Genomic DNA, 19322 nt, shown 5'->3' with positions numbered 1-19322 from the left:
CAGATGACATTTCTTGCTTGTTAAACCTGAGGCTGTTAATCCCATGACTCTAATTGTTATTTTATTTGAAAATATTAAAATAGTATTCAAATCAAGCAATATATTCCTAAAAACAGAAAAAAAGTTGACATTGTAACACGAGCTGTAGTAAAGGAACATTGTCCTCTAGTTCCCTCATGTGGGTCTTCAGTGTTGAATAACAGCCTCCAAATAATGATTTCCTCTATCCCACACTCTGCTCCTTTCTGGTGTGTTGCCCAGGTAGGCAGCCAGCACTGACTATCTGATAACATGCCTTGTCAGGACATATAGAATAATGTTTTCTTCCAAGCCCTGCAATTTTGCCCCTCCACAATCGAAGGCTCCACACACAGCACATCTTGTCTTTTGGGAAACCCACAGAGACTCCACAGTCAATAGTTCGGCTATTTCTACTTCTTCCAAACCAAGACAAAGATAATTTGAAATCTCTGTAGGTTGCTTGCCTGGTGAGCTTATACATTCCAAAACTTCTGAAGAAAATGCAAAGAATCCAGTTAGAATCCAGATGTTTTCTCAAAACTCCTCTTGCTTTCTGTGTTGTATATGCTTGTAAAGACCGTATTATGGAAATCTAGTTACAGTCACTGATGCTATCAAATTGGGTAAATCTTTTTTTGTATTTATTACATGGAAGGGAGTAGAACTGTGAATTTACTCTAGGTGACTTAGTTTTATACATATACTGAACTTTTCCCTTATATTTAGCCAGGCCTTCAACCCCACTTTAGAGATTAAAACAAAACAACAACAACAACTGAGCCATATAAAAATAAGCTACAATATACATAGTCTTGTTCTAATGCTAAGATTTTTTTAACTGTTATCTTCGAGGATACCTCATCCTGAAGCCATTCTTTAAAAATCTTTTTCTTTTTTTAAAAAATTGCATTACCTTTAAGTAGTTGTACAAAGGAGTTGGCCATCTAACAAGGCGGTTTGTAAGCACAATGTACCTTGATCTATGTTACAATCCCTCCCAACCCACCGCTTTCCTCACTTTTCTTACTTTTGTAGGATATACATTGGATTCGTAACTGCATTCCCCATGCCCTTTCTCCTTAAAAATCTTTTTTGTAAATTGCCAGTGACTTCCTAAAAATCACATGAAGGCATGTTGTTTGATCTGTTTGCACAGATAACATGGACGAATGGAAAAATACTGGCTGTTTCTAACTGCCTCTCAGGCTAGCTACAGAGTGGGAAAGGATAGGATAAATATATCACTATCTCAACATGCTCATATTTATTTGCTAATTTTATGGTCATATTGAAAAGAATTGGGGTCAACTTAGCTTCTATTCCAAGCAAGATAAGATCTTCTCCACACTTGCTTACCTACCCTCTTTTATTTCTCCCCAGTATGTCTGAAGTATATCTCATTTGTGACAGAATACTCTCCAAAAGATCTCTTGGAAGATGACATTTTTGTAAATCAAATAACATTTGTCATCATGTTAGATTCCTCAGTATTGTCATTAATCTTTCTTTATTTACAAACCTGGTGAAATGAAGACATTGGTGCCTGTGTGGACATGTGTATTTCTGTCCTGGTAAATTCATGGTTCTCTGTGTCTGGGCAGCATAAGACCAGAAGCCACACAGAAGGCATTCCCAGGGACTGCACAACTGATGAGAAGACTGTTGGACATGAACTTAAACCAGATGAAGACTGGAGAGGAAACCAGGGTTATGACTTACTGGGAGTTTTGCACCTACTCAGAAAGTCTCTCAAACAATCCATTTCATTCCTGCAGAATTTACTGATGGATGAAATGATGAAGATAAATTTTAGACAAACTAGGTGGGTTAAGAAATAATTTAATGGAGCCAGGCGCTGGTGGCTCATGCCTGTAATCCTAGCTACTTAGGAGTCTGAGATCTGAGGATCGCGGTTCAAAGCCAGCCCGGGCAGGAGAGACCATGAGACTCCTATCTCCAATAAACAACCAGAAAACCGGAAGTGGCGCTGTAGCTCAAGTGGTAGAGCTCTCGCCTTGAGCTGAAGAGCTGAGGGACAGCACCCAGGCCCAGAGTTCAAGCCCCATGACCGACCAAAAAAAAAAAATAATAATAATTTAATGGGGCTGGGAATATGGCTTAGTGGTAGAGTGCTTGCCTTGCACACATGAAGTCCTGGGTTTGATTCCTCAGTACCACATAAACACATAAAGCCATAAGTGGTGCTGTGACTCAAGTGGTAAAGTGCTAGCCTTGAGCAAAAGAAGCTCAGGGACAATGCCCAGGCCCAAGGTCAAAGCCCTGGGACTAGCAAAAAGAAAAAGAAAGAAAGAAAGAAAGAAAGAAAGAAAGAAAGAAAGAAAGAAAGAAAGAAAGAAAGAAAGAAAGAAAGAAAGAAAGAAAGAAAGAAAGAAAGAAAGAAAGAAGGAACTTAATGTTTCACTGGATTATTGAGGATTTTAGATGTCCATAATTTTGTTTTGCCCCAAACTCAACTCCAGAAATATAAACATTGCATCTCTCAGGTGACATATGTAAGTTACATTCATTATTCCCCCCAAATGCCTAATATAACAGAACTCCAGGTAAGCAGGAAGTAGTAAGGTTGACAGTAAAAAGTTTGCTTAATTTCCCTCTTCCCGTGGAAGCAGTGTACAGGACAACACCCCTTATTCTATGTTCCTTTGGATTTTGGAGGTGTGATCTTAGCACACTTGACTCCAGTATGTTGTTTTGGACCTTAGCCATGGAGAAGAAGAAGACTGGAGGAGACAGGAAAATCAGTCATTGGTCTGCATCTTCTGTATCCTGCACTCTAACTTCTGGGAAAGGGTCTCTGTGGCCAGTCTCCCCAAGGGACTGCTTAATTTATTCGTTCCAGTTTAAATGGCTCATGGGTCAGCAGTTGACCTTCTCTCCACAAGACAAGATTGAGCAACCGCCTCTGGAGAAGCAGGCTGGGCAAGACTCCACATTCCATGATCCTTTGCTGGCGCAGTGAGACACAGAAAGAGGGGCTCTGAGACTACTATGCCAAGACCACCTTGATTCGTGCTCATGGTGAACATCTGAAAGCTGTGTCTTTTTCTACTTACAGCAGAATGATCAGGAGGGACAGAAAAATGATACAAGCTTCCTAATTTCCAGTTGGCTGTTACAAAGTAGACGTTGTTTGTATTTCCAGCTACCAGCATGTGTAAAGGTGCATTTGATTTGCTACTTATCAATTCTCCTTACATTTTTAATTCAGAAGCTCAAATTGCTTTCAATGATTTTAAGGCCAAAACAACACAGCAGTTACAGCTCTCAAAATAACTGTAAGGAGAAATTCAACAAAGCCAGAAGCTGTCTGCTGTGAGTGCTTTTGTTTCTCCCTTTTGTTTTATTAACCTCTCCACAGCTGGTGCAGTTGAAAACACTCTTTCATCACATGCTTAGCAGAAGTTCAAGTGTAGCGGAGAATGTAGCCAAGAATCTGTCTGCTGGATTCCCTGTCAGAATGTCATGTTTCACTTCTAGCCCAGCTCCTATCTGATACAGCTGAAGGAAACAGACACAGAAAATCTGCAACAGGAAAAGCTCTCCCCAGACCCTCAGACCAGCTATTCCTAAGCAATAGAAGACCAGTCAAGTCTAGCAGAGTAGTGATATTTTCACATTCATATGAGAATTCCAGATTCGCAGAATTTTCTATACCTTTTTTTTTTTTTTGCTTTAATGTAGTAAAGTGGGTACATATTAAAAATAAACTACTGGATTATCAAACAACAATACACATTTGCCTGATATTAGTTTGAATTAATAAGCAGAGTAAAAAATAAGCAATCTCAAGAAATTACCAGATTCCTTGCTTCCTTCTTTGTTTTATCAAAATACTTCATAATTATAGTCTTTACACCTTAGCATCATTTTTATAATGTAAGAGTGTTGTGAGAATTGGCTAGTATTTAGGTAAATGCATTTATTGTAGCTACAAAGTGACTTAGCTGCTAGAATATTTTGTGCAGAAAGGATGTGTTTTCAGCATTTCCAAACTACATGGGACAGGTAAAATTCTTGATCATAAGAAACAGATTCTCTTTCATATTACCTTCTTAATTTTAAGTGCTTCAATTGTAGTGAAATGTCCATGATCTCATTTCTTCGATGTAGGTCCATACATTCCTGTTTTACATTGTGACATTCAGTTCACAGAAATAATCTTCATGTGACAAGTGAACATCAAGGTGTGGAGTATAAAGAAGTAAGAGTGAGCATTCTGCTTAACTTACTGGTAAAGAGAGACAAACAGTGGAAATACAAACAGACAGCAAGGGTTTTCATGTAGAAAGTTAAAACAGGTGATGAAGCAGGGAATGACTAGTACTGTTCCTAGTATTGGGTAGCCAGAAAAGGTCCTCTGAAAAACTTTAATTAGAGTGAAGTTATCCCTCATATTGGAGAGTCCTCATGAACTGTCATATGACGGCTTAGGAAAAAGTCATGAGACAATGTTGTGAGGCGAGGAATTCAAGTATTTGTTCATGTAAAAAACAGTTGGATTTGGGGCTGGGATGTAGCTCAGTGGCAAAGTGCTTGCCTAGCAAGTGCAACATCCTGGGTTCAATCCCTAGAACGAAAAAGGAAAAGAAAAAAAAAGTTGCATTTTATTTAAAGGGTGACAGGGAGCCCTTTGGAGAATTTCAAACAAAGGATTTATATGATTTGGCTAGTGTATTAAAATGATCACTTTGGAAATGAAGTGTGTAGTGTACATTGAGAGACTGGGAACAATGCAGGCACATAGTCATAACACAACCTTCAATTGCTAAAATACTGAAACATTCTCTACTAGAGATAGATAGACCTTATCCTGAGTCTCTTGAATGTTGTTTACATTGTTGGGTTTTTTTTTTTTTTTAGATATCCTATCCTTCACCCCACAATTGCCAAACAACATAATGATCCAGTAACTAAAGGATTAACACCTAGCCCAAGGAACCAGTTGGGAACCTACAGAGCTCCAGCAACTCCTGTTTAATACTAAATAATGTTTAATTTTTTGAATATTATTGCTAGTATAATATTAAAAATATTCACTTTAGCTGGGCACCAGTGGCTCACACTTGTAATACTAGTTACTCAGGAGGCTGACATCTGAGGATCACAGTTCAAAGCCAGCCCAGGTAGGAAAGGCCATAAGACTCTTATCTCCAATTAACCACCAGAAAACCAGAAGTGGTACTGTAGCTCAAGTGGCAGAGCACTCGCCTTGAGCTGAAGAGCTCAGGGTCAGCACCCAGACCCTATGACTGACAAAAAAGAAAAGAAATATTGCGCTCGCTTTGGCAGCACATATACTAAAATTGGAACGATACAGAAAAGATTAGCATGGCCCCATGAAAATTCGTGAAGTGTTAAAAAAAAGAAATATTTATTTGATAAAGATGGGTATTTTGTATAAATACTGAATATAAAAATATATACATCAAGAACTTACTAACAGATTTGGTCCTGGATCTTGGAAATGCTAGCCCTAAATGAAATCAACCAAAGCATGGACACAGGAGAGAAGTAGACCGAATGATCACAAACAAGACCATACTAAAGCTACCAGCACAACTATGCTTATTGCAGCATTATTTACCAGAACTAAGATATGGAACCAACCCAGATGCCCCTCAGTAGATGAATGGATCAAGAAAATGTGGTATATATACATAATAGAATTCTATGCCTCCATCAGAAAGAATGGCATTGCCTCATTTGTTAGGAAATGGAAAGACTTGGAAAAAATTATATGAAGTGAAGTAAGCCAGGCCCAAAGAAACTGAGGTCCCATGGTTTCCCTTATTTGCAATAACTAGCATATGCTGAGACAAGCAGAAACGGTCAGATAAGGTGATGTTAGGCGAAATAAACCCCAAGATAAGGACTCAAATATTTTTTCTTTCTTGCTATTGCTTCTAACATATTTGTAAGATATTTCTTTGCTGCTTTGTATGTCAATCCCCCATGGTATAACCCCTGTCTTCACTGTATTTGATGTTGGTATAATTTGTGGAGGGAAAGGGGAAAAACAAATTGTTTAAATAGGGATACAGGTGGACCCATTGCAACAATGAGATGTACAAGACTTTATGTTGAAAAACAAACTTTACAACTTTGGCATTGGGGGAGGACATGGGGGAAGAGATGGGAAGGGAAGGGAAGGGGAAACAAAGGAGGAGGCAACACTGCTTGATAAGAAATGTACTCATTACCTTGCCCCATGTAATTGTAACCCCTCTGTACAAGAGTATGTCAGTGATCCAGTGTGATAACACATGAAATCATCTATAATTGCTAAATAAATGGATAACTATCACTAACATACCCTGGGCTGCATCACCCACATATACAAGAGCCATTATTTTTTCCTCTTGCAAGGTAATTCCAGGCAGAAATGTGAAAGGTAAGAACCCCCACGGATTGGCCTAAAAGAGCTGAAACAACAGATGTTAATAGAGCAGTTAAAGTCTCCTAAAGGTGAGAACATGTAGAAATGATCTGTGTATCAATTTTTATATTAGAGATGATTTATCCACCACTTTGTTTTATTAAAAACTACACTAATTTTGATATTGTTTTAATTATTTAAGTTGTATCAATTACAACGATGCTGCTTCTTCTGATATAATTATTGAAATCAAGATGAGGAGAATGAAAAACAGGTGATGTAGCACACATTCTCCCTTATACTTTTACATTCCTCACTCTCACCTTTGGTCTCATTGAGTCCTTGTACTTATGAGACATGAATCATTTATTTATTCATTGCTTTTCTTCCAGCATTGTTGAAATAACTGAGTGAATTACTACATGAAAGCATGTAATTTAAGTGTGCATTGTGACTTATACCAAGACATAGTGCATAGTGGAAAAAGTATTTGTAAGCTATGAAGAGTTGGTTATTTGTTTTGTATCTTCCAAACTTTACTCCATGGGCAACCACAGTATCTTATATTTATTCCAAAGAATTTACCATCCTTCATTGGAGTAAATAAGTTACTATTGAAGAGAGCAGACGACAAGAATATCATCTATCTAATTTACTATACCTAGAGGCTTAAGTTCAAAGTCAAGGCATGATTCCTAAAGCAATTTGATCTACACTGTACCAAAGAATTCTTAAAAATGCCAGTACTTTTCTGGCTCAAACCTATAATCCTAACTACTCAGGAGATTGAGTTCTGAGGCTTGCAGTTCAAAGCCAGCCTGGGCAAGAAAGTCCATGAGACTCTTATTTCCAATAAGCTGGAAGTGGTGCTGTGGCTCAATTTGTAGAGCACTAGCCCTGCACTGAACAAGCTCAAGGACAGCATCCAGGCCCAGAGTTCAAGCCCCAGGACTGGCAAAAAAAAAAAAAAATCCAGTGGTTCAAATTGTCTGCCAGTATTTTTTAGCATCCTCTTTTCTCTTCCTTAAGGATTGATTAATTTAACTTTCTGGAGCTTAATAAGAATTAGACAGTATTCTACAACAATTAAGAGCAAAAGATTTGGATTAAGACTTCTTAGGTTTGAAATCTAGCTCTATGACTAACCTTGAAAAAGTAATTTAACCACTTTGTGTTCATGCAAGATTAGGATATTGATAATAGCCATCTCTGTGATTATTGTTAGGAGTAAATAAAAAATTGATGATCATATAATTAAGCAACTTGCTCCCCAGTTCACAGAGGTAGACTTAATGGGTTTGATCCGGGAATGCTGTGACCAAGTTTAAGTTTTGAACTACAGAACTGACACCACTAACATCCAACTCCCAACACTCCTTATTTTTTCTCTTGCTCTATATTCTTCCATGGTGCTTGCTATCACCTGAAGAATTATTTGAATTTCTGGTTGTCATTCTCTTCTTCGCCCCACCAGAAGATAAGCTCCATAAGGATTGATAGGCAAGCTGCCGCCATACACAAATAGCAAATAAATAAATAGCTGTCACATATGCCAATATTCATACAGCTTCTTACCTTCCTACTCACTCACTTACTTGGTAGCCCTTACTTCTAGGGAGAAGCTATTTTGGTGGAGTAGACAACATTCTAAAAGTCTGAGGATTAAGATTTCAGGCAGTAGTCTCCTGGTTACTCAATTCAACTAATAGTATGGAAAGCCAGCTAAACATCGGTTATCCATTCTGACATTTTCCTCAGAAAAAAATGTTTAGCACCAGGGGCTGGGAAGGTGGCTCAGTGGTAGAGCACTTGCCTTGCATGCCTGAGGCCCTGCGTTCAATTCCTCAACACCACATAAGCAAAAAGAAAAAAAGCAGGAAGTGGCGCTGTGGCTCAAGTGGTAGAGCATTAGCCTTGAGCTGAAGAGCTGAGGGACAGCACCCAGGCCCAGAGTTCAGGTCCCATGACCAGATCCCCCACCCCCCCGCCCCCCGCAAAAAAAAAGAAGTTCAGCACCAAACATTAGTCAAATTAGATCTCAAAGGCCAAGTGCATTTAAAAGCAGATACAAACAGCACAATAGAATAGTTTATTTGACATTTTATCTTCCCTCAAAAAGAAAACACATACTTTTAAAGTTTATCACTACTTTAAAAAAAAAGTGTTTTCACTTTAACACTTTTGAGAAGAAATGCAATGCAATTTCTGAATTTAAAAGACAGTTTAAGTGTCCTGTAACTTCAATATCTTAAATTTATCTTCAGTTATTTGAAATTCATATGTATTGTTTGTACATATAAATGATTATTTACTTAATTTGCTGAAATTGTAATATGGGCATTCCCGAAGGCCTATCTAAGAGGAAGGAGACTTTCCATAACTCAGCATATTATTGTTTTATGATGTTTCCTTATCCCTTTTGAAAGACTTCCATTGGATTTCACCATATAGCACATATTATGAGATCCAGTGTTTTGGGACCTTTACTTCCTGCTTTTGATCATGTCTTGACCCCTGACTTGTTCTTGAAAGTACAGGATGTAATTTTCCCTTACCTCCTAAGCATTTCATACTGCTTATTTGTGTCACTTTTTGATGGCTTCCTAGACCTCCCTTTGGTCAGATTCTATGAAATGAGCCAGCTAAGTCTTCCCTGAAGAGTTTTGATTTTAGGAAATCTCAAGTTTTAAAATAAGGGACTGTTAACAAACCTGGCCAATATATTGTAGGTAGAGCTATTATTTTTATTATTTTCAACAGAATAGCTTTCCTCCAAAGGAATCTCTGTCTTTCAAGGCTGGTTACAAACACAAATAATAGTCTTGAAAAGATAGTCCAAAATAAAATTTGTTGTGAAATGTGTAAAGACACCATAGAGAACTGACTTCAATTTAGCTACACTTTGATAAGGACTTTAGAGATACAAAAAACGTTAGTTTTATGAAAACTGTCACTCAACTTTACAAAATGTTATTGAAGAGTTCAGCAAAGCACAAGCATAACCACTATGTGCTAGTCATTTGAAATAAAAAAAATTTTAATGTCAAATGACTAGCAAATAGTAACTATCAGTAATAAAAAATTGTTACCACTCTTCTGACATGTGACAGATGTCTATTTATCCCATAACACAAGTATTTAAATAGTATATATAACCTGCTATTAGAGTATGAATTCTGTTATAGATTGATAGAAAAGAAAAAATAATGACAATTGTGACAATTTTATAGTTGTATACATTTTTAGTGATTTGTTGGTGTCTTTATATGGAAAATTAGAGGAAAAGTCCATAGCATTGAAAATGTGAAATGAAATATATCACTATTTGGTACATCATCATTCTCTTTTCATAACACAAACACTATCTGTAGGTGCCTTACATTTGTTCTTTTATGTTTGAACTCAGGACTTCCTTCTTATTAGGTACGTGCTTAAGACATGCCATGCTTTTTCCCCAGGACAGCCTGGTCTTGGGTCTTCTGATTTATGCTTCCTCACATAGCTAAGATGAAACACGCATACTACCACTCCCAGATTTTTCTGTTGAGACAGAATCTCAAGAACTTTTTACCTAGACTTACCTCAACCCATTCTTCCCATCTCTGCCTCTTAAGTAGCTAGGATTACAGGAATGAACTACTGCTGACTCTTAGATAAAGCTTCTTGAGTTTCACTGAGAAAATAAAAGTTGACTAGAAAGAAACATTTCATTTTCCATCACTAGATTAGCCAACCAATTCATCCATGCTTATATTCATGGCTTCCCTCCAGTCAAGCTGAGCTAACTTTCCCTCCTTTCTCCCAAGGTTCTCTATACCTTGATCTCATCTTCCTGGAGCTTCTTCAGAGACTTTTTCTTGCATTTATCCCATCTCTCTGTTTTACATAATCAGTCTACTCCTAGTTACTATCAATCTTATCAGCCTCTTTAAGCTCTTGTTTCCCCCCCACTTCCTCAAAAGCAGTGTCTAAATGGCCATTTTCTTCTTCAGCTCTTTACCTCTTCAACAAATCATTCTTCACTCCTCACCACCCAACAGAAAGTGCTATTGTCGGAGCTGGGAAGGTGGCTCAGTGGTAGAGCGTTTGCCTTGCATGCGTGAGGCCCTGGGTTCGATTCCTCAGCACCACATAAGCAAAAAGAAAAAAGCCGCAAGTGGCACTGTGGCTCAAGTGGTAGAGCGCTAGCCTTGAGCTGAAGAGCTGAGGGACAGCGCCCAGGCCCAGAGTTGAAGCCCCAGGACCAGACCCCCTCCTCCTCCCCCCCACTCCAAAAAAAAGTGCTACTGTCAAGGTCAGTATTTGTATATACAATATACTACACAGAATTCCATCTCATAATGCCAAATTAATATTCATTATAAATTCTACCCCAAAACACAGCAATCAACTAATTTATAATATACAAAAATGCCTGTTGTCATGTGGTTGCTGCAATCAAAGGATATCATACAACTAAATATTTATGTAGGCCATAGCATAATTATATGCACATACATACTTAGCATGTATGTATATACATATGTATATACTTGTATAACTCAAGAACTAGAAAACAAAAATGTTTGGTTTCGTGGAGATTTCTGACTGAACATGAGAAGAAGCATACAACTAAACTTGTATTAGGAATAATATAAAAGCTATCCCTTCATAGCTACATGGGTAACTCCCTAAAAATCATTTGTCTCCTTGAATAAGCCTTCATTTTGGTCAATACCTGAGCTTTCAAAAGACTGTTCCTAAGTTTTTGTTTAATTGAGGAGCTATCTCATGCTGCCACACAGCAAATGAAGATAATAAAAACTACATGTATAAGACACGCCTTTCTTTTTTTTTTATATTTTATTTTATTTGTGAACATACTGTACAGAGGGGTTACAATTACATGGGCAGGATAATGCGTACATTTCTTACCAAGCATTGCAGCCTCCTCCTTTGTTTACCCTTCACATCCCTTCCCAGCCTCCTCCCTCCCCCCCCAGTCCCAATCCTTCCCCCCCCACCCCACACCGACGTTGTAAAGCTCGTTTTGGACATGACAACTTGTACTTCTCATTGTTGCAACAGGTCCACCTGTATCCTTAAACGACTTGTTTTTCCCCATCTCCTCCACAAGTTATAGTGACATCAAATATAGTGAAAGCAGGGGTTATACTGTGGGGGAGGGACATACAAAGCAACAAGGAAATAATCTTATAAATGCGTTAGAAACACATGCATGAAAGAAAAAAAAACATTAAAATACATATCTAAGGGTTCATTTTCCTAACATCACATTATCTGACCTTTTCCGCTTGACTCATACATATACTAGATATTGCAAATAAGGGAAACCATGGGGCCTATGTTTCTTTGGGCCTGGCTTACTTCGCTTAATATAATTTTTTCCAAGTCTTTCCATTTCCTAACAAATGGGGCAATGTCATTCTTTCTGATGGAGGCATAGAATTCCATTGTGTATATATACCACATTTTCTTGATCCATTCATCTTCTGAGGGGCATCTGGGTTGGTTCCATATCTTAGCTATGGTAAAAAAAAGAAATAGACCGCATCTTTCTAACCCAGGTTACTTTGGCCTGCATCCTAGCATGGCTGAAAGCCCCTTATACTGTCCATCCACAGTAACCAGTCCAATTTTTTTCTTCCAATTCTGGGAGAGCTGACCAGTGTTAGCGAGTTCAGCATGCAAAGGAAAGTTTGAGTAAAACAGAGAAAGTCAGATAAGGTGATGTTAATGAAATGAACCCTAAGATATGTATTCAAATGTTTTTTATTTCCTTTCAAGCGATTGTTTATTACACATTCATAAGATCAATTCTTTTTTACTTTGTAAGTCCCTTCCCCATTGTATAACCACTGCTTCCACTGTATTTCATGTCGGTATAATTTGTGGAGTTGAAGGGGAAAAACAATTCGTTTAAATAGGGATAGAGGTGGACCCATTGCAAAAATGCGATGTACAAGTCATTATGTCCAAAACAAACTTTACAACTTTGGTTTGTGATTGGTGGGGGGTATGGGAGCGGGGAGGACTGTGGGGGAGGGCAGGAGGAGGATGGGAAAAGATGGGAAGGGGAAACAAAGAAGGACATTACAATACTTTATAAAAAATGTACTCATTATCTTGCACATGTTATTGTAAACCCCTCTGTATATTGCTTTCACAAAAAAATAAAAGAACAAATAAATAAAAAAAAAAAGACACGCCTTTCTGGTTACCCCGCCTCAAACACCAAGGTAAATCAATACCATCAACTAAAGTCTAATATACAAGATGATAAATTGTACAAATGTATTACTTGCCATCTGGTCAAACATTTCAGATTCGGGTGAAATAATCTAGTGAACATTTTGAACTCCTGAACCACATCTTTCACAATACCTTACTTCATAGAATCACATTTAAATTACGATAAGTTCCTCTCTCTACAATCGTTAAATTTTGATGAACCTGGGGTCTGCAGGCTTTTCCATATAGCCTATCAAGAAACTTAGGAAAGTGGGTATTCAATGTTAGATTGAAAATAAACATGCTGCTCTCAGATATTTTCTTCGGGATTAGCTGGCTTCAGTCTACCATGCTACAGTTTATTTGGGAGACTAAGAAAGACGCCAGAGTACAGAATGCTGCAAGCCAAGGATAGTTAAAGCAAATGCCTTTTGTCGGGTTCACTTTGCTACTCAGCTTCTAAAAACTCATTTTTGTTTTGATAATTAACATTTAATCTGGAGAGTAAGATAAACGCATTTGTGCATACACACAATTTTTGAGAAAGAGCACAGTTTTCAACATGCTCTATGGGAAATTGTTATTGGAAGTAGTCATAGTGACAGAGGTCAATCATAGAGAAATGTTAACAGAGGCATATCAGTAAAGAGCTAAGGGAGATCTAGAGATGAAATTCAGTGAAAAAGTACCTACTTATTATATACTCTGTGCCTTTAGTTTATTCCCAGAAGATATTAGAAGATATTAATTTTTAAAAAGGGAAGGGGACTGGGAATGTGGCTTAGTGGTAGAGAGTTTACCTGGCATACATGAAGCTCTGGGTTCAATTCCTCAGTACCGCATAAACAGAAAAACCAGAAGTGGCACTGTGGCTCAAGTGGTAGAATGCTAGCCTTGAGCAAAAGAAACTTAGGGAACAGTGCCCACGCCCTAAGTTCAAGCCATAGCATTGGCAAAAAAAAAAAATCCATTAAATGTACCTCATCTACTTGTAGCTAAGCTACAAGCAAACTCTTGTGTATGTGTTCTTCATGATTTCAAGTCTGACAGGAAGCTTTGACTTACTGCTACTGTCCAGAATCTTATCATTAGCCTGGGAGAGATCAAAATTAGAAACATGGTTTCTACTAAATATGCATTATTTACACAGTACTGCAAAAGTAAAATCTGTAAGTCAAACCATCCAACACCAGATAATGATAAAAACACGTACATAGAAAGAGTAGAAAGGAAATAGACTATAAGTTTGATAGTATGGAATTATGTTGCATTAACAAATATTCCTCAAATGTAATGATCTATAATTATAAAGAATTAATTCTTGGTCTAATTTTATGTCACCTCTGGCTCCACTTCAGGGGTTCTCCTACGCAGTATGATAGAACAGTCTTTCTTTGGTATCTTACTCATTCTATGGACAAGAGGAAAAAAGCCAACAAGAAATCAAGTATAAATTTTAAATTTTGTATTTGGAATAATACATCGTTTCCATCACATCTCATTGGCCAAGGTAAGTCCCATAAAGAGAAACAGCTTTCCTAGGGCAAAACTAACAGTCATCACAGTGTAAAGTATTAAAAATATAGGAAAAATTCCTACAATGCCAAACGACCCATGTCTCCTGGTGATGATGTTATTACTGAGTTTTCTTTTCTACATATATATGTTATTTTTAAAAATTATATGGAGAACCAGATGCTGGTAGCTCATGCTACTCAAGAGGCTGAGATCTGAAGATTGCAGTTCAAAGCCAACCGGGTCAAGGAAAGTCCATGAGATTCTTATCTCCAATTTACCACCAGAAAACCACAAGTGGAAATGTGACTCAAAGTAGTAGAGAACTAACCTTGAGCAAACAAGCTCAGGAACAGAACCTAGACCCTAAGCTCAAGTCCCTTGACTGACAAAAAAATAAATAAGTAAAATAAAATTATATATATATATATATATATATATATATGTGTGTGTGTGTGTGTATATAAAACCTTTACTTGTTATTGATTTGTTTATTTTACAATATTAAGGATCAAACACAAGCCTTTGCACATGCTAGATAAGCACTCTATCACTGAGCTATATTTCCAGCCAATATGTTACCTTTTTTAAAATTTTTGGTAGTACTAGGAACTGAACTCAGAGCCTATACTCAATGTGTTTCTTTTAAAATTCTATCTCACCCCAGTTAGATTATCAAACATTGTGAATTAGAACAACAAATATTGGTGGGGATGTGGGGAAAAAGGAACCCCATTACACTGTTGGTGGGAATGTAAACTAGTTCAACTTCTCTAGACAGCAGTCTGGAGGTTCCTCAAGAAACTAAACACATCTTCCTTATGACCCAGCCATACCACCCCTGAGCACACAAGCCAGGATACAGTAAAGACAATTGTACATCCATGTTCATTGCTGCACTGTTCACAATAGCCAAGTTGGGGAAACAGCCCAGATGCCCTAACATAGATGAATGGATCCAAAACATACAGTACCTATATACAATAGAATTTTACATAGCCATTAGAAAGAATAATACCATGTCATCTGCAGGGAAATGGGTGAACCTAGAACAAATCATGTTAAGTGAGGTAAGCCAAGCTCAGAGAGACACACAGCATGTTTTCTCTCATAACTGGAAGCCAGATCTAAATGTATGGAACATGATAAATTATACATTACTCTAGGCATTCATTCACAAGGTGAGACTAAAGGAGGACACTCTTAGGGGAGGAACACAAAGGTACAATGCCTATGTGCCTCTGACCATATAAACTAATACTTACCAAAATGAACTCCAGGAAATGGAAACAAGAGGTTTCTTCACCTGTTCCTCCTCCTCTTTCTCCTCTTCTTCCTTCTCATACTCATTCTCTTCTTCCTTCCTTTCTCCCTGCCTCCCCTCTTCCCCCTTAGCCTTCATGCTAAGCACAAACCCAGCACCTTCCACATGCTAGATAAGCTTCCTACCCCTAAGAGCTGTGTCTCCACTGAGAGTTACAACCCATTCTCACTAGGTCATATTAAGGTTTCTTTTTAATATCTTTCCAAGTCTATAAGATGAAGCCATAAATACCAATTACATAACTAGAGAGTGAATATAGGCATGTGGGCCAGCGGTTTCCCACTTAGGATGATTTTGTCCCCCAGATCTTATGTGATGATGCCTGGAGACATCTTTAGTTTTCAAAGTTTTGAGATAGGGAGTGTTTGTAGAATCTACTGGGTAGAGGCCAGGTTCTTGTTCAAATGGTTAATAAGCACCAAAGTTAAGAAGCCACATGATTTCATGGTGGTGTAACTTCATTCAAGTGCTGGACACCTTACAGTATAGCCTTCAGATATAAATGGTGATTTCCTATAGAATCATGGTCATAAAAATGTGATCTCTGATCCGACTGAAGATGGTGCTGGAAGTCAGATTTATTGACCCATCAAAGCATTCATTCAATCATCAAAGCATTCAATTGGGGGCTACATTTCAAATAACTTAGAATAATGTTTGAGTGATGACTAAGACATGGGAATCTTTAGAGAAACTGCTCTGGTATTTTGCACAGGAAATTGTTGCTGACATGAGGAGGAGTATTTGAAAACAAGCAAGGAATGTTGTGACGGTTTGTCAGTCATGAGTAACTTCAAATTATACAATTATTGCCATCATTTGTGTACATGTCTGTCACTTTCCCTTCATCTGTTATGTATTTGGAAGATGAAGGAGAACAAGAGTGACATCATCACAATATTCAGAGATATCTTGTAACATTTATATTACACATTCTGTTGTCAAGGGTCATTAATTGACTACATCTTGACTCCAAATGCAAAGCAAATGTTCCATGGGCATCTCAATTTAAGATATTATTTTATAAAAGTTTCCATTCATATGAATTGCTTTGAAACAGTTCAAATATGACATGCTTGCTTTCTTTATCCTTTCCTGTCTTTCCTGGTATCTTACCATATAAATTTTCGTTCATCAAAACTAAATGACTTCCTTTCACCATCTTCTCTCTGCCCAAAGTCCATATCCTCACAAAGCATTCCCCTCCTATCAGGACAGGATCAGGGTTTCTATCCGTATAACACTTACTGTTATATCACAGTGTTTAACTTTATCTTTCAACTAAGCTATGAGCTTCTAACAAAGAAAACACTTAGAATCCGTTTGTGTATGTGTGTGTGTGTGTGTGTGTGTGTGTGTGCCCTGCACTCAGAGCTCACATCGGTAATCCTAACCACCCAGGAAGTTGAAATATGGAGGATAGCACTTCAAAGCCAGTCTAAGCTGAAAAAAATCCACCAGATTCTTTCTGCAAAATAACTAACAAAAAGCTAAGTTGGAGGCATAGATCATGTGGTAGAGCATCAGTTGTGAGCAAGCAAACTGAGCATTAACCACCAGAAAGCAGGAAGTGGAGCTGCGACTCGAGTGGCAGAGCACTAACTGTGATTTTAAAAGTGAGAGATGACACCCAGGCTCTAAATTCAAGCCCAAGACTGGCACACACTAAAAAAGATATGCTGCCTCCAAAAAGAAAAAAATAAATTTCTAATAGTGGGGATTCCAACAAATAGTGCAATGAGCAGAATATTCTGAATCAAGAAAGACTCCCTAGAGGTCCTCAATTCCTTACTGCCTTCACCAGATGCTGCTAGTTCTAAAAGAAAAGCTACACTACTACATCTTCGCTACAGCCATTATTCTTGAAACTGAAAAATAGTTTTCTTAAATTATAGTTAAGGCCAGTCATGGCAGCACATATCTGTTATCCCAGTATTTGGGGTGGGGGTTGGGGGTAGGGGGGAGTTAAGGCAGGAGGATCCTGTATTCAGGGCAGCCAAAGGTACTTAGCAAGACCAGCCTGGACTACATAGTGAAACCTTGTCTCAAAAAATAAATAAAAATCATAGTTCATCTGACACATATAGCAATGAAATGACTAAAATAATTTTATCTTCTTGCTAACAATGCAGTTTGATTTAGGATATATGCATTATCAATATTTATGCACATATACATGAAGCTATAAAACCTCAATAAGTAATACTATAATAAGATTTCTCAATTTCAATTAATTACATTTATAAAAGTATTATGTAAAACATCATCAGCTTTGTTTCTTTCTTCTTTTTTTCTTTTCCAGATTCAGCTTTCATTTGAAGCCTGGTGATTCACACCTGTAATCCAAATCACTCAGGATTCCGAAATCAGAAGGACCATGGTTTGAGGCCAGTCTTGACAAAATGTTAGCAAGATTCACCTCAGTCAATAAGCTGAGTCTGATGGTTCCTGTCTGCCACAAGTAGGAAAATTGCAATCTGAGGCCATTCTGAGACAAAATACAAACCCTTCTGGAAATGTAGCTAAGGTAAATATGTACTGGGGGAATGGTTCAAATGGTACAGGGAATTTCTGCACATAGAATTAAGTTACGCACAGCATTCTTAGTTTACAAATGGGTTGTTTCCAAAGTCATATATTTTCAATATATACTTATCACCTAAAATCTCCCATGCCAGACTATTTATTACTTAAGAATAAATACAGCTACTTTATTGGTAGTTGTTTTAGAAAACTCAGAAGACATTTTTTCCACAGAATCATCAAAATAATCCCCACAAATCAATTCCATGTATTTTGAAGTTCTTCTGCATTCATCCTTTGCTGCCAGTTTCCAGTCTTAAACTACAGTATTTTCTGGTACTAAGTCCACTCTCTCCAAATAAGAATAACCTTTAAGAAGATGGCAAATAAAAACTTTTTCGGCCAATGGTAGAGATCAGTACTTTGACACTCAAAAAACAAAGCAGGAGCTAAATCAACCCCCTACTCCTGATGCATATCCACTGTTTTCATCAGTACTTAGTGGTCCAAAGACCTACTAGACTGAGGGAAACAGTCTCTACTGTGTGAGGGAGAGGATGTTTTCCATTCTCTCCTATTCAAAGCGTTCCAGGAAGGGATGGTTCTGATAACCATGACTTCTGTCACATCTGGAAGACTAGCCTGCCCAGTCCCAGGCATAGTGTGAGAGAAAAGACACCACATCCTTGGTGCTGTTACAAAAATTAGCCATTCCTAAAACTTGACTTTCTTTTGTGATGTTTAGAATATAATAATTTGCCTTTAGGTGAAGCTAGTGCCTAGCAGATTTCTTTTACTTGCAGCTAAAACTATCCCAAACATCCTGATATCAAACATTTTAGAGTAAAGAGAACACTGTACTCTTCTATAATTTCCCAGACTTGATTTTTCTGAGACAGTTTTGGGCAGATAAACTCATGCTTACAGAGGAGACATTCTTGATTACTGTTAGACTTGGTACTTTGTGATTTCCCAAAATTGAAAGGAAAATTAATCTTCAGATCCTAAAAGAGGCAAATGGCAAGAAGACTGAATACAAACTTTCTTTTTCTACTTCAAATGATACTCAAATCTCAACCAGTTTATTTATAGCAATCCACTACCATGTCTAAAAAGTCTAAGAGTGTGCTCCACTGGTAGCTGTCCTGAATTTCAAATTATCCTGAACACCCATTCCTAATCATGGAGATCTTGATGGGAACTAAACTTGTTCTCTGTACAGAAATTGCTCATGTTCCAAAAGCAGTTTCTCCTCTGGCCAAATTAGCTGTGTAAATACTACAAATAAAAATATATGTAGGGGCAAGTGGA

At 37.6% G+C, this 19322-nt stretch overlaps 1 non-coding gene across 1 annotated transcript; it reads left to right on the top strand.

Moving 5' to 3' along the window:
* The first annotated feature begins 5315 nt into the window (after window positions 1-5315).
* LOC122103462 lies at window positions 5316-5417 on the top strand. Its single transcript, XR_006146760.1, has one exon. It is a non-coding gene; the product is annotated as a U6 spliceosomal RNA (small nuclear RNA).
* The last annotated feature ends 13905 nt before the right edge of the window (window positions 5418-19322 follow it).

This window comes from Dipodomys spectabilis, unplaced genomic scaffold, assembly GCF_019054845.1.
Source record: "Dipodomys spectabilis isolate Male_0828 unplaced genomic scaffold, ASM1905484v1 ptg000001l, whole genome shotgun sequence".
Classification (NCBI taxonomy): domain Eukaryota; kingdom Metazoa; phylum Chordata; class Mammalia; order Rodentia; family Heteromyidae; genus Dipodomys; species Dipodomys spectabilis.
The sequence above is the reverse complement of the archived record's forward strand: the minus strand, read 5'-3'. Positions and strand labels throughout refer to the sequence as shown.